Genomic DNA, 14,583 nt, shown 5'->3' on the forward strand with positions numbered 1-14,583 from the left:
AGTATGTGTGCAGACAGTGTGTGCTGCACACACACACACTCAGACTGAGGTTTCTGGGAAGCATCAAGCTGTACAGCCACTCGGTTCAGGCTCTTAAGACCAACATCTTTGATTTGCACATGGCTTACTGCACACTGAGGAACCTTCTGTTCAGTGTGGGCACGGTCAGCCCAGAGCTTCCAGGAAGCACAGGGCTGTGGGCAGCAGAAAGGATTGGGATTTTCAGGTGTAATGGAGATATGATCGGTTTATTTCCTTTGAGCTCTAAACAGTAGCTCTCTGCTCTTCCTGTTGGGTAAGGAAATCCTGGACAAATATCAAAAATCCTCAGATTCCACCAAAAATTTCTGCCAAGTATAGGACAAGCGTACGTCTATGTAAAGACAGATGTGAAGTACCTCAAGCTGTTGCACAGACACCAGGGACAGCCAAAAGAAAAGTTAGGCTCTAATCACTGCTATGCTGTGTTATGTTTCCCCTCACATTCCCATGTGGGTAGGAGGGAGAAGGAGAAATTAAATATCCTGAAGTTGAGTTTAGGTCATCAGGAGTCTTCAGGGTTAATGGGAGCCGTTATTGCTGAGATGCCAGGGAAAACTATTTCAGAACTATCAGCACTGCCAAAAAGAGCAAAATGAATCAAACATTTGAGTTCCTGTGTAGGAAGTAAAAATAATTATTCTGTTATTTATTGCTGTTAAAAAAGTCTTATTTCAGCCAAACTGTCTGAAAAAAAAGCATTCAAATTTTATGTGTTTGTGGCTGTAGGAGGATTTGAGTTGGATGGTTTAAATGAGTCCCTGTGTGTGTGTGTGTGTGTAAATGTCCCAACATGCCAAATAAGCAAGGGTCCGAGGAGTCTGAATATGGCTGCATTTGAACTTTGGGAAAATTCAGATTCATGGCTTGCTTGTATTTTGACACAACAAACGGAGCCAAAACCTTTACCCAAACACACCCAGGACTGGGAAAAGTTCAACCCTGCATCCAGTCTCTGGTTCCATGTCTGTTGCTGCCCTAAGCAAGCATGAAATGGGCTGCATAGGCCTTTTGTGTGTCACAGATGAACCAATATATTTTCTGGTTCAGTTTGGAAGTGTGTCTTGTTGCAGCTTCATAATGAGCTGTGTCTATAGCAGATGTCAAAAGCCAAATTAAAGAAGTTTATTTTCCATCCTTGACTATTTCCTGAGAAAACAAACTCTTTGTGAATATTTAAATCCGCGTGATGACCTGTGTTTCTCCAGTGGCAACGCTTTGTGAGCTATGGGAGAAACCAGGAGCCAAATTCCAATCTCATGTTTTCCTTCCCACACCACTGGAAGCCAAGCCTTGTGCTGAGGCAGCATGCTTGGACCTCCAAGGCACTGAGGTCGATTCTCCACTAGTCAACCAGAAGCTATAACTTCGATTGTCTGCTGAGCTGCTGTGCACATCCCAACGTTTAGCTGTGTCTCCTCTGGCTGATGTCCCCTCCTCAGCTTTTCTTGGAGGACTCTTCCTGTGGAAGCACTGTTTTTGCAGGCAGAACACCTCCAGCTGTTGCCAATGGCAGGCTCTAACCTTCTACCAAAGTGGGCTATAAAATAATGATTTCCCCACTAGCTGCAGAACAGACATACAGAGTAATAGAAAAATCACATTACAGCTATCAAATTCTGCAGAATGGCTCAATAAACATATAAGTGACAACCCAATTCCGTTCTACTTCTGTGGAGAGGTCTAAAATAACATATGTAGATCCTCTGCATCCTCCTCATTATCCTTTTAGATGAGACTTTGCCACAAAAGCATTTAAAATTATAAGTGTGAGAGTTTCTGTTTTCTAGTTTTGGAAGATCACTGGGAATTGGTCCAACATTGGATCTTACTTAAGGGAAGATTTCTCCAAAGGGAAGTTCCACATGAGACGAGTTCCCTAGGGATGGAACAGCTCTTGGCTGCTGCTTTTATGAGATGTATCTGGACAGGCCAGAGTGAGTTGTAAATGAGACATGATCAGAGTTCACTTTACAGGGCCCATTTTCCCCACAGTGGCCACCTCCAAGGTTGCACAGTTGAGTGTATTCACCTCCTTGAAAACCAGGGCTATCTTGACAATCTGCTCCAGTCCTGAATGTCCTGATCTTTTGGTTATGTTACTGGTGACCCTTTACACTGTGTTTAATGGCTTCATGGGAATCTGGGAAAATATCCAATCATTCATAGTTGAAATATTGCACTTTGGAATTGGTACCAATACAAGCAACCTTGTACTTTATAAAACTGACTGGGAACTGATTTCCCACCCCTTTTACTCTTCCAAGAACTGCAGTCACCACAATAAAGTAGCAGTAGAATTTATGATCATTTACAGTAAGTGGAAACAAGGCACTTTTGGTATCCCATCCCTGGTGTAGCTATTTTGCTTAAAGCACTGAGGCTCCTTAGAAATGCTTCATGCACAATTACATGCAAGTGTCTACCAGGCCTTTCAAGATGATTTGATTTACCCAAAAAGTAACAATAATCTCTTTGCAGCTGCAAAATAACACACGTGTAAGTGCAGGTCAAGCGACCTACAAAGGCAGCACTGCTGACTCAAGCCCTATACAGATTCTCTCTCTGTTATTTTTTCACTTCTTTGCCATCAGCATGTTTTATAAAAGTCACTCTTCATGGTAAGGGTCTCTTATGCATCCAATATCGCTCCTGACAAATGCAGAAGCAACTTTAAAGTTAAAGAAGTTTAAAAGTTTAAAGTTAAGCAAGTTTAACTTTAAAGTTGCTTTTAACTTTGCTTTAACCTGGACAGAGATGAAGGCAAGTGATCTTTACTTCAGAAAGAATTAAGAGAGGAAGCTCTTCCCAATTTGAGTGATGGCTCTGCAATTTGAGTTAAGACAAACACAACTCCCAGCCCATCATTCCAAAATATGGACTATTTTTAAAAGAAGGAGATGTTATGTCTGTCAACTTGCCCAGAAATCCTCTAGCCGGCAAAAGGAATCTGAAACCGAGATTGTCAAAAGCCAAAAAGGAATATTTTGCAAAGTTTTCAGGGGTGTTGGGGCTGAGGAGAGGAAGAAAAATCCTAGAAAACATAGCTGGGAAAACAGATTGGCCATTGACTTGTAACAAGAGCTTAATCTGCTGCAGTCAAACCTAAACGTGTGCATTCCCAAGGCTGTGGCTTGCAGGACAGAGAGTGGCCAAATGGAGGAAGTGCTGCCCACGGTCTCATTGTGCACAGAAAGGGATTGAGCATGCAATATGGATAAACCTGAATTATATGAGGGAGGCAAACTCCCCTGCTGTAGCTCCAGTACCTTCTGGTATTGCAATTCAGGAGCTTTTGTCACAAGGACTCAATACTCCGGAAAAAGTTTGGTTTGGTGTGTGAGTAGAAGACCTGGGAAGGGGCCATGACCTCAGAGGGCACCCTTTGGGAAGCACACCAGCATGAACCTTCCTGGTCCCGCAGTATCAGGAAGGATTTTCATTATTAATTATCCACAAATGAGTGAACTTGGGTGCTGAGAAGAGCAGATCCCCAGGTCACAAAGGGGATCGAGGGTAGTGTGGGATCCAAAACACAAGCTCCGGACATAAACAATATAATTTAGTGTTTCCCAAAATGCTCTATGATTCTAAGTGTGGGGAGGTAAGAGGAATGGGTGAAAACAGAAAGGCTTCTCAAGAGTTTCTTCAGAGACTCATAGTCTCGGATCCTCAGAAAGAAGTGGCTATTTGAATACACATCAGGTGAAGCATCTAAGGCCCTAGCTAATAACGTATGAAAATATTCTTTGAAAAAGAAGGCAATAATCTATGATGTTACATATGGTGCATATTTGCTTACATCAATCCTAGAGAGTTTAAACAGTGTCTGCTCTAGTGCATACAGTAGGAAATACCTGTAATAGATAAGGCAGCAAAGGAACCCTGAGTTTGAAGAGAGCCTGAAACAGTAGCTCCGAATTGCTCCTTGCCCTCGGGGCTTGCTTTTTATTGGTTTCACCACTTAAAGCATGAAAAGAAGTGCTACATGAAGTGCTACAAAAGCTACTGTCCAAGCTTTTGCTGAATGTACATTCTCAGGGGGGAAGGTAGAGGACTTTCACCTTTTTTTGAAGGAGGCTCAGCTTTCAAAACCTGAGAAAAACTTAAATCGTGTTGTCTCTCCAACACACAATTATGATCTGAACTGACTAGGCAGGTTGGTTTTCTCCCTCTGTATTGATGGATTTTTGAAGTCTGCTCTGCTAGTTCTGGTATTGTTCTTTGAAAATTGTTGTAATTAGTTTCAGAGTTAAATAACCTGAAAGTGAAATGGAGTGGCCAAAATTGACTGACTTTATTTTTTTTTTCACCAAATGACCCAAACCACTGTGATTTGGTCTAACAAAATTCTCCCCTTCCCTGTTCTAATTTCTTATTGTGACCACTGGGGAGAAAAAAAGCTGTTCTTTGTGCAGGTCTGACTGATAGGCTCACCTGCAAGTGACCTCATCTTTCTGTGGCTGATTTGAAGGTAACATGTGTTTCATCCAGAAATGCTGTTTATTCATAGTCCTTCTGTAGTACACAGAGATAGCTTTTGCTAACAAATCTCTCTGCAAAAGCAAGCAAAATCATAGAAACTGGCTCTGACTGCTGTAAAGACACACAGGAACATGTAGATTTTTCTTGGCAAAACTAACCCATGGCTTCAACACAGTGAAAACAAGAGTCAGAACAACATACCAGAGGGCAGGAAAACTGAAAATAAAAATCTTATACTTCTTCACATGATCTTTTGCTTTAAAAAGCCCTACTAAGACAGCATGCTAATAATTATGCATTTGCACTTTATTCTTCATTTAAACACATTAAATAGAAAACACCACCAACCAGGGGAAAAAAAGCACATCCATTACTTTAAATCAAAACCAGGGGAATTTTGCATTGGCTTAGAGAAAGGAATCATTTGACTTTAGAGGCTATAGGGCAAATGAAGGGTTGTCAGCCCTCCTGTCTCAGGAATGAAGCCCTCAGACTGGTCAAGCTTCATTTTGGAAACTAGGGGCCCTTGTAAAAATTCTGTCAAAAAACTCCGTCACCCTCTAGCAGAGCCCTTCTCAGTGAATCCTGCAGGTGGAAACACTCTCCCTCTTTACCCCTGAAGCAGGATCTGCTACTGTTTGAGGTAAAGCAACAGAAGTTACTTGCAGCTTCTCCCCAGGATGAGTTTTCTTACTTTTCATCTCTTTTTTTTTCGGAACAAAAAAACTGCTTAGTGAAATGCTAATAAATGTTGTTTGAAGAAAAAAACTATTTGAGCTGTTATATGAATTGCATATGCCACTGCATGCTTTCAAAGTCACCCTTTTTGCTTTATTTGAAGGCATATTGAAGGCATAAAACTCTTTCTCTGAAATGAAAATGTCAGAACGCAGCAGAAAAGGCTCAGAAGAGCCTGGATATGACATCAGCTTTGATTTCTTCCTCTCTCTCAATTCTGAACAAACATAGGCAGTATTTTCAACAGGGTTAAGTACTCAGAGGCTGGGCCAGGTTGAGAGCAGACCAAACTTCTCATTCATGTATCAAGGAGAAAAAAAAGCATTGTATCCTGAAGCCTTCAAAGTGAAAAAGCACTTCAGGCTTGGATTTGCACAGCCACCTGCTTCTACTAGCTGGAAAAAAAGGAAAAAAGTCAGGTTCTCATAATGTTTTTCACTGCAAACACGATCCACATAAGCTCTCTGCGCACACCTCAGTGAGTTACTGGAGCTGAAAACCTCTCATCAGGGATTGCACTTAATGACTCTTCTCTCACTTGAACAATTCACTGTCTAAGGGTGTGAAACCATCTGCTTTTATTCCTCGGAGAGCTATTGAATTCATTGTCATGGCAAAGGTTCCTTGCCTACAAGATTCCACTGACTACAAAAGAGGAGGAAAGACAAAAGAGGAGAGGCTTCAATTAAAGTGGATGCACTGCCAGAGTTATTTTACAACTTTTAATCTCTCCTGGCACTGTTCTCTCTGTAAACCCAAAACAATCAGGTGTCACCTAGCATGGTCCTCACCTTGCTCTCAGGACCGTGATCTGATGATCTCTGGAACATCCTCTCCCCCCATCAGTCTCAGGAAAAGACAAGACCAGGATGTGTGGAGAGGAGTCCAAATGAATGGCAGTCCTGAAACTCCTGATTTGAATGTTACTTAGATCTTTAGCAGAGCTGCTTCTATACCTTGGATCATTACAGGTTCCTAAGAACTGGCTCTAAGAGACGTTGTATGACAGGAATCTCCCAAAACATCACCGCACATTTTTAACTAAAAGACTAAAACCAGAAGGGTATTTTTGTGTCCTTCATCCTCATGTATTCTATTTTACCCAGAAACCTCTAAATGAAGGATGAAGACTGAGATTAGCCCTAAATTCCCCTTTCTTGAGGAAAGTAAACTCTCAGCCGTAGATATCCAGGTGCGAGAACGCAAAGCCTCTTCAGAGTCGTGATGTCCACAAGAGGAACCACACCAGGGTGTGGAATATCCTCAGCTCTCTTCCACCCTTATCTCTGCTGATCAAATGTAAATTTGAGTGACCCAGGGAGGCGTCCAGGGTGGACAGTAGTCTGTCTCCACAGTGCTACAAGACAGTGATGGAGCCTCAGCAACATGTCTCAGGTATGAGGGATCTGTCAGTGAGGTGACAGAACAAACCCCTGTGACATACCAAGTTCATTAATTATCTGAGGAATGGCAGACAAACGAATACCCAGTGAGTGGAGCTAAGAGCTCCTTAGCAGTGCATTCCTCAGGACAGCTGCTGCTCAACCAGCCTGGAGAAGACTTGTAGCTTGAGAATTAAATAATTTCCAACAATAAAAGTATGAATCCACGCCAAATCATGAGTATAGTTCAACCAGCAGGCCAAAGCAGATCTGGAGCACCCTGCTACTCCAGGTGAAGCCTTCCTCTCTAAGAGTACCCAGACCACAGGTCTATGTATTCTACTGCCCAGCTTCACCTGTGTCCTTTATCCATCAGAGCAGCGACTTTTATTTGTGATCAAAGCCTGCTTCAGTGACTTTTTTTGAGGCTCTCTGACCCACCTGACAAAGCCCACAATGACCCTTGAGGGGATTAAGTGGATCCCACCTTTTCTCTCCCATACAGTCAACACCTCTCAGTGCTCACAAGGGATTCTTCTCCATCCCATCCCATAGTGTGATCTCCCTGTCCCTTCACCTTTTGGATCAGTTCCAACAAAGTAGCAAGGGACAGTAGCAAGGGAAAGTGGTCTATTGATGCCCATGTTTAGGATCTCAGCTAACTTCTTGGATTCTGAGCCCTCCAAAATGTCAGGGACATATTCCATTCTCTCAGGCACTGGTAGGGATGGAGAGCAGAGTACTGTTTCTGACAGAAAGCTCTGCCCTAAAATAAATGGGACCAAAATATTTCCAGCTTCCTCACCTGGCTGAAAGACTTCCCTAAAGAACTAGTTTACTAAAATGCACTCCTTTATTCAGCTTTTGCTGTGCATTTTCTGGGAGTCCAGATTTCTTTCTGCCTTCCAGTTTGATCTGTGTTGTTGTTTTTAAGGAGTCTGATAGATATGAGAAACAGCGTGTTCCAGCTCACAAATGCGTGGGGGTGCCAGCCTGGGAACGTCATTAGCAGCCTTGTTTAGAGAAAAGGGTTAGTTAACCACAAAACTGCTCTGCTGATAATTTGTTTAACTGCTCCCGTGGTCAGAAGTGTGGTCAGGCTCACAGCATCCAGGAGCTGTTAATCACCTGTCAGCGGGCTCTTGCAGCGTCTTCTGCAATTGCAGCCCTTGTCGTCTGAGGCCCTGTCAGCAAGGGAAATGAAAAGAGCAATATTCAAAAAGCTTTCAAGAGAGAGAGCAGAGCTGTGGCTGAATCTCATCTGTGGTGTATCTCATCTGGGAGTGGATTTAATTTGCTAATGGAAACCCCAATTCTTATGGCAGTAAGGGACCGTGCAATCAACGTCATTTTGCAGCTGAATTTTTAATGAACCCATACAGTCTGTCTTTCTTTTTCTGTTACTCCACCTTGTCCCTTACAACTTCTGAACACATGGGCCAATTTCAACAAAACTGGACACATCGCAGAAGTCTTGTGCATATTATGTTCCTACATCTCAAAAATCAGGGCAGAGGAGAAAGTGCTTAATGCCCCTCCTGGCAGAATACTTTCAGTGCAATCTCAGCTCTTATGTACCTGAGACAACATCTCTCTCCTGAGACGAGTGCAAGTGCCCAAATTGAAAAAAACTTGAGGTCTCATCTCAATAGAGTCATCAGCCAGATATGCTGAAGAACAGAGCATGCTTTACTGATGCCCAAATAGTCCTTATCAATGAGCCAGTGCTGGGTCCTGCTCTCTCCCCCCAACACTGGAAAACTTCTCAGGGCCAAATCTGCAAATTAGAGAGGGGACAAACCAGTGCTGGCCATGAGAATTAAGAGCAGAGCAGGGAATGTAGCATCAAGTCTGTATTAGAGGTATGTTTTACCCTTTCCCTGAGGAAAGAAGAAAACATGAAAGCTCAAAGTAAACGCATATTTCCAAGAAAAATGCTATGTGATTAAGTGGTATGTTTTGATCACTGGCAGCGGGTATTTCATCATACAGGAAATTACTGTTAAGGGTCACTGTGCACTAATTAAGCTTTATTTGCTCCCAATCACCTCATCACACCCCACAGCATGTGCACTGCCTTGACTCTGGCTCTGCACACCCCGTTCTGGGCGCACACACAGAGAACCGCTGTAACGATGCCGTGTCTGCCATGCCGAGCACCGCTCCCGGCCACGCTGGCAGGGCACGCTGCAGGCTCTGCTCCCCACGGACATCGGAGCACCACCTCGCCTCTGTCCTGGCAAGAAACAGCCCGGCTCAGCTGCTTTCCCCGGGGGCCTTTCAGAGCTGTGATTTGCCAGGTGACGTATGCACATTTTTGAGAGCCCCTGGGAATGCACAGGTTGATTTTGACGGGCTTTAGGCTGCACGGTTACGCTCCAGCAGCCGGCTAATGCGGACCAGCGATTCCAGCGGGGCTGTGCTCCGGCACACGGGGCCGTGTTAGCGGAGAGGCTGAACCACAGTGACAGGGAATAGATAGATGGAGAGTGACTTTGGCGGTAATCAGATACATCAGTGATGTGGGATTCAGACCAACACTCAGCGTGCACCGGAGACCCTCCCTGCCCCTCTGCATGAGGAAATCCTGTTTGGTTTCCACCTGGATGCAGAGGTATCCAGGTTCTGGAGCTGGGGGCTCTGAGAGAATATTTATCCAGGCTAGACATCAGCTAAAGTACATTGATTGCTTACTCTACTCTGGATACTCTGGACTTAATTTTCAGAGCAGCCAATAAGCAGAGCCCTGGGAACCAGATCCAGTCCTGCTCTGCTGGATTTCAAGGCCATCAGGGACTCGCAAGCCTCTTGGTTGACCTGCTGCAAAACTGAGTCCATAAACCTCAGCCGGAGTTTCCTGCAAGTGGGCCAGGAAGATGTGGGGAATGAGCTTAGGCCTGCAGAGCAGGGCTGGCTGGATTTCTCCTGGACTTCCTGCCAGCTACAACTATGGGACCTCTCAGGCTTCAGATGTTTTGCACCACGGTGTACATATAATATCATCTGGCCATGCCTTTCCATGCTGTATCTTGGTTAAGCCCAGATATTTATGCCTATTCAGCACTCAGTTTATCCTAAATGAAAAGGACTGTTGCCAACATGTAAAAGATATATGAAATGTTGATCTGCAAAACCTGGACACTGGCAAAGCTTTCTGAGACTGCAGACCAGGGCATGTGCCTACAAGCAGGATTTCTGTTTCCTCGCTGCCAAGGACCTCATGTCTATCTCACAAAGTTTATTTCTGGGAAGGGAAAAATGGTCAATAAACATTAAATGTAACAAAAGAAAATGCCAAACTAAATCTGACAGGCTTTCTTCATACCACTTCATTTTGTGGAAAAACCGCATCTGTCCACTTAAATTAGACCAAAATATTGAGAAGATGTTTCCTAATGAACTGGCAAATACAGATGCCAAAGGGGTGAGAGCTGAAATCTGGAGAGGATATTAGCTTTTTCCCCCCGATTCAAATATGATCTTTATTATTATTATTTTTGCTTCTTCTTTCCATTTAATTTGGCAGTGGACTTATAGAATAAGTAAGCTTTTTAGTGTTCTCCCTTCTGTGAACTCAGACTGAACACAGCCAAAATTAACTTCTCCCTGGGAGGTGAAGATAGAAAAAAAGGAAACTAATCTTCATTTCCTACCTCCACTTCCCTGACATTATATCCTTTATTTACAAGACCCTCACATCATCTGCATATAAGAAAGAAAATAATATATCAAATTGGAATCTGGAAATATTTATTCACTTTACAATGGCATTGCCATAAGAAGTTTGATTTCTCATCTACTCCAGATTGCTCTGTGTAGGAATAGTAACCTCTTTAACCCACCACTGTGATTCATCAGTGTAACAACAGAGTTTTGGAGGGTTCAAAGTATTTCCTTTCTATTCTGACAATATACAGAAAAAAACCAGTTGTTTCTGTGGAGGGGCCAAAGAGGGGAGGAAGAGGTTTGCTGGTCAAAGCAAAGAGTCTATTTGAAAGAAAATGGAATAAATAGGCTTTGATGACTTTTAGACATACACTTAAGAAGGTGTGTGCCTCAGAAAGCAAAACAAATACTTAATTAGGATTTAGTTACAATACTAGTATCTCTGTTGAACTCAGGCACTCAGTAGGGAGAGGTAGGAAATTTTGTAGATTCTGCTGGGAAATGGTCTGACTTCCAAAGTGAAACAATTGTGATTTCATAAGGCAACTTCTCCTGCAGCTTATCTTTCAAATGTAGGCAACATAAGTCTGTCATATTTTTGTTTATGCTGCAGTCAGATATAAAGGTTGCAAATTTGAGTTGATCACAAACCTTGTCTAAAGCATGTGTGCACTTCCATGACACTGTTTATCTCCAGTGTTTGGCCAGTTGAGATAACAGGGTGGTGTGTCAAACACGTGACATGTGCTATCTAGACACCATGAACACTTTTGTTGCAGGGACATGTTGACACAGCGCTTTTGAGCAGATGAAGACAACATGATGGCTCCACTTATGCTCAGGAACAAGATGAGTGTTCTTATGTTAATGTGTGTGTCTCCCCCCCGTGCCTAACACTGTCATCTTGAGCTTGCAGGGTGGAACTGGCTCAGATGAATTCAGCAACAGAAATGTTAAAAAACCCAACACCTTATTTTGGGTATGAGAGGGATTTCATTTTGTTATTGTGGGATTACAGACAAAAAAGTAATCAGTTCTTTTATACAGAAAACATGTACCTGCATGGGAACTTGCTTTTGGGTTGGGTTTTTTTTTCTAATGTTCTTTTCCTTTGTTAAATATAAAAACACATTATTTGAGACTGACAGGCTTGAGGACATCTGGATGGAGAAAAATTAAGAAGTACCATTCTCGAGGTCCTTCTTGACCACTAGGAAAAAACTACAGCCATGACCTCAGTGAACATCACATGCCAAATTCTGTCATGCCTGTCTATATGAGAAACTACAGTATTTCAGGACTGCATCCTTGCCTGGGGGACTCCACAGTCCACTCTGAGCACTCTACTGACATCCCTCAATGTACAAGGAAATCAGAAAGGACAGAATTCAGCTGAGAAGCTGCGTTTTTGGGTGTGCAAGGAGAAATTTAATCTCAAAATGAATAATTCTTTATAAGCATGTCTACCCCGTGACATGGAAGACAACAGAGAATGGCAGGAGTTGGTAGGGATCAGATCTGGAAGTATGACTGCCACATTTGTGGGATACCAGACAATGCCAGACCTCTCAGCTCCAAAGGTAGGACTGAAACAGGCTGATTTCTGGAGGTAACACTACAGACACCAACCCAGGCCCAGCTGCCTCCCAGGTTCCCTCCCGTACAAACAGTTTCAGGGGAGGTGAGATTGCATGACAAATTCAATTAGAGATGAGCCTGAGGGGGAAAGAGGTTGTCAAAACAGATGATTAAAATGAATGCAGTTTGCAGCCAAGGGGAGTAACCAGCATTAAGTCATGCCCACAGGCAAGGGAAAATAACGTGCTAGAAACTACAAGGTAAAATGGACTCATTTGTTTTTTTCATTGTGTTCCTTCAGTTTCTCCTTTTCCTCCCCTCCCACTCTCTGTAATGCTACTGCTTGGCTCCACATTAAACACTTTGACAGTCACACAAAATCATCTAACATTTCCATGGCAGTGAAACACTAAAGCATAAACAGTTTATTTCTCATGAAATTTGTAAGGAAAACAAACATTTTACAAGGCTCCGGTTCCCTCTGCCTTTTCCTCCCCCATAGCCCCCAAAATTATTGCCAATGCAAAAGACAAGAGAGAAAACAGACCTTAAGTAAACAGAGTAGTGAGCGTTATTTACTATCCGCTGGTTATGTGCCAAGGAGATATCAACCTAGCAGACATTAGGAAAATATTTATCCAAGCATTAATATATTCTTTACACATGACACATTGCACATCATTATTTAGCTGGGCTGATAACACGGAAGCTTTACTAACAGCATATTTCTTCCTGTGCTTAGAAGTCTTTAAAGCATTTTTAAGCCTAGCAGTAAATCAAAGCCCAGTTTGCAGATATATTCTGTATACACATGCATATTCCACTTTGGCCCTTCTAATCACACGGCTGAACGTCCATATCTCTTCTTCCCTGGACCCTGAATGTCATTTTGGTGATTGAAAAAGGAAAAGCAAAACAATCAGTGTCGGACACATCTTAAGTCCCTACTAAAATTCCCAGCAGCATCCCCCTCCAATGCTTAATGAGGGCACTGATCGGGTGAAGCAGATCAGATATTACAAGAACTGAGACAAATCTGGAAAGGCTCCTGAACAAATCAAGAAAGCCTATAAAATGTCTAAAGCACTCTATTGTTTCAGGGCTGGGAGGTCATGGGCTTTTTCTGGTGATCTGTCAATATGTCTCTCCCCAAGATATATCCCAAGAACTCTTATTTTTGGTCTTATTCTCATATTTTGTTTTTAATAAGTTTGGCAGATGAAAATGTTTGGATAGTTCCCATCTGTCCTAGATGGGGAGATGAATCTCTGGCTGTTCTGACTGTTCCTGTGTAATAAATACCAGTTCCTAAATGCAGGAATTAAAGCAAACCTGATTGTACTGAGTGAAAATGGAACTAATGGACAGAGAATTAGAGGCATGTATTTCTTAACTGTTTAAGTCAGCATAAGAGGTTTTAGGATCCACTGACCAGAGGACACCATGGACAGAGCTCTGAAGAGGAGAAAGAGGGACAAGGCATGGACATGGGTGGATTAGGCGGTGGGCCCTCAGTTTCCTTACAACAGTTTCCTCAGATCTCACAACAATCCTACCAGGACTTCGAGTCCTTTCCAGTGTTATTTTCAGTAACAAGTCTAGGGAAAAGACAAAGGTGTAGACACTAGTGTTCCATAACTCAGCACTGATCTGAAACACTGCTTGACGATGCCATTTAGCCAATCCTTTCTCTAACTGTTAACAAAACATTAAAATACTCCAGATCTTACTATGCCTGTTTTATATGGAAAACTGTAGCCTGGAGAAATTTAGTGACATGACCAGAGTTGGTGACACTCCCAGGAACAGAAACTGAGTCATGATTCCTCTTGTCCTGTCTGAACTCCCAGGCCCTCATCAAAGAGCCTGGACAGTCTTTACAGCTACAGATTTGTGCAGTGATCCACAGGGACTCGTAAAGGGTAAAGCTGCCTTTAAAAATGACTTCTTAGGCATGCAAAGGCATAAAGTTAAAACTTCCTGAGATAAGTTGTAACTTACAGCCCCAGCCCATGCCTGTCTACTAATCCATCTTTTCAGTGAAAAATGTCACAAGGAACTGCAAACATTCTCTTCAGAACAGCAAGATCCCCAGGCCACTCAGTCCAGAGGCATCATGCTTCCACTTAGTGGGGAGTTGTCATGCTCTCTACCAAAGGGTTGACTTAATAATGTTCAAATAATGTATCACATTAAGAGGAGAAATAAAGAAGGGAGTTATTAACACAGTGAGGTTTCCCCCGAACACTTGAAGGTTTGAAGTCTGGGTCCTGCAACACGTGTAATTGTGTTTTCCTGTGGGACCTGGTTTTCCTGCTCTTGAATCATAAGGGAAAGTTCAAACCCCCCAAAATCTCTAAGACTACTGAAGTCAGTTAAATGTTCTAATGAGGCTTATGACTGTTGGTTTGCAGTTTACCAGTTGTGGTGTGCTCTAGCCATACGTTTGACAGAAATAAACGGAAGGGGGAAAAATTCTGCACATTATTTCCCAGCGAGAAACTCTAGAAGAGATAAGAACATTTCACAAATAACTGATAAGATACATCCTGCTGGTGTTTGTTTTTATTTATATTAATGGATTAGCTGAGCTGAATCGAAGATTCTGGGTGAGGAATGTCTCCAAGATTAATGGGAAGGCAGCACTCATGTGAGCAATGCTCAGAAGGGACTGAACATTGCCTATTGATTTAAT

Source organism: Neopelma chrysocephalum, unplaced genomic scaffold (genome assembly GCF_003984885.1).
Source record: "Neopelma chrysocephalum unplaced genomic scaffold, ASM398488v2 Primary Assembly neopelma1_64, whole genome shotgun sequence".
Lineage (NCBI taxonomy): Eukaryota > Metazoa > Chordata > Aves > Passeriformes > Pipridae > Neopelma > Neopelma chrysocephalum.